The sequence below is a fragment of the Nanorana parkeri genome, unplaced genomic scaffold (genome assembly GCF_000935625.1).
Source record: "Nanorana parkeri isolate BGI_ZX_2015 unplaced genomic scaffold, ASM93562v1 scaffold1109, whole genome shotgun sequence".
Classification (NCBI taxonomy): Eukaryota; Metazoa; Chordata; class Amphibia; order Anura; family Dicroglossidae; genus Nanorana; species Nanorana parkeri.
The window spans coordinates 138,349-140,463 of record NW_017307377.1 but is presented as its reverse complement, the minus strand read 5'-3'; positions in this window follow the sequence as shown (position 1 = coordinate 140,463).

Sequence of the window (2,115 nt, the reverse complement as noted above, 5' to 3'; positions counted from 1 at the left end):
GTACTTATTCCTGTTATTCTTTATTCCTCTGTAACCACCATCTCTACTGTTCTTCTATTGTGCAATTTACTTGTTTCCTGAAATTAACATTTTAAAAATGTCCATAGTTTTCAGGAAAACATGGGTTGGGTTTGGAGAATTTTAAAATAATAATTCCAGAAAACAGTAGTAATTTGCACAGAAGAACTGTAAGGGTTAGGAGAGGTTAAAGACCAACTGAAGTCTCACATGATTTTTCCTCTATAGTATGGTACCTTTACATGTTCTTGCTTGTAAATGCCTTAAAATACACTAATCTCTTAGTGTAAATGTGCTTCCTACTCTCTCACTCCAGTGCTCTGTGCTGGCATAGATGTGTAATGGCCATGCCCCTCATCACAAACATCCTCACACCGACATGTGGTGCTGTGTAAGAGAGGGGGGTGTCTAACCAGGTCTGTACAAATATACTAGACAGGATGTGGTGTCAAACTCTGGTGCCTATTGGACAGTACAACTGCTCTCACAGGAAAGTAAAAGTAAGACTGTTAGCGAGTTACTCCTGTGACCCATAGTCAGCAGATAGCAGGTTAATGGCCAGTATCCTGACAATATTGTTGGGATCCACCCCGGCTGCCTTATTGACAACTAGCTCTCTGCCGCTCTAGGACCAGAGCTAGTATGTTTTACTCTCCTTGCACTTGTCCTTTAATGCCTGCCCTTAGGTGTTAAATGTTAGGGGAAAATTAACACACTCTAGGCTAGGGAATATCTTACGAGTTATGGTTAGGAGGGCATAAAGAAGATCTAAGCCATAACTGAATGGCAGTTAGTTAAAGCACTGTGTAATAAATAATAACAAAAATTATTTTCCTTTCATAAAATACCGTTTCCACATTTTTTCATCTCAGTGCTATTGATGGAATCACCCGAGAGTTAGCTGTGCACATCAGTCCTCAGGAATAGTATACTTCTAGTGACAATGGAGGGCCATCCCTATGCAGTGTGTGTTGGCATGATAGCTTGTAGTCTCCATCAGGGGCTTGCTTGGCAGGGCAAAAGCACAAGAACACAATGGGGGGACATATGTTACCCCACAACAGGAAGTGGTGAAAAAATAGACTTGCATGTCAGGATTCAACATATTTCTTACCATTTAGATATCTCCATTTAGCAGGCCTTTGCATGATCCTCTCTCAATTTCAGTAACAGCAAACTCTGACTGCCTTGACATAAAGACTAAGGACAGAATATGTGAATTTCTAAAGAAAGTTTTAGCAGTGCCACATGCTTTTTCATTAAACGGTAATAGGTCAACTTTGACCAACATATAGAAATCGATCATTAATTCACTGAGGCTGTCCCTGTTTTCACTGATGCAAAACTGTTCTGCTGGTAGCTAATTACTATCAAACGCTCATTAAGAATTAAAAGCAGATGACACAGCAGTTTAAAATTTGCAAGTAGCAGGACATTTGTAAAGAGTGGGAATGGGCTGAAATTTATTAGAAAAAAAGGTGCAGGCAGGTGTTTTACTACAGGAATTAGGAGACTGCAGATAACACAGCAGTGTAAAAGTGGCCATCAGCAGGACAATTTCAAACAGCAAGGCTAGACCTAAATTCACCAGAGAGAAGGGGCACAGACTGGGGCTTTACTACAAGAATTAAGATACAGCAGTGTAAAAGTGGCCATCAGCAGGACAGTTTTAATCAATTATATTAGGCCTAACCAGTTTATACCATTTTTTGTTCTATGGGGATGGGGGGTGCATACTGCTCTTGTACTTTTTTTTTCTTTTGAATGAAAATGAAGGCGCTTTCAACACAAAATAACAATATACCCCCAAAATTTAAGAAAACTCCAAATACCACATCCCGTAACAAAATTCTATTTTGCCTTGCAGCAAAAGAAAATGTTTGCCATGGTTGGGACAGCACCTTAAAGTAACCGCTGACCCCCCTGAATAAAATGGAGATGAATTAGAACTGGTGGGTTTTCAGTGCCATCATAGGCTCCATTGAAGAGATTTGCACTTTTTTCAAATGCTGCTAACAACAGTTCCATCAGTCAAAACAATTGAGGTAGGCAAGGACATAGACAGCTCTACTCAAGAACAGCCTTTTTATTTTTGTC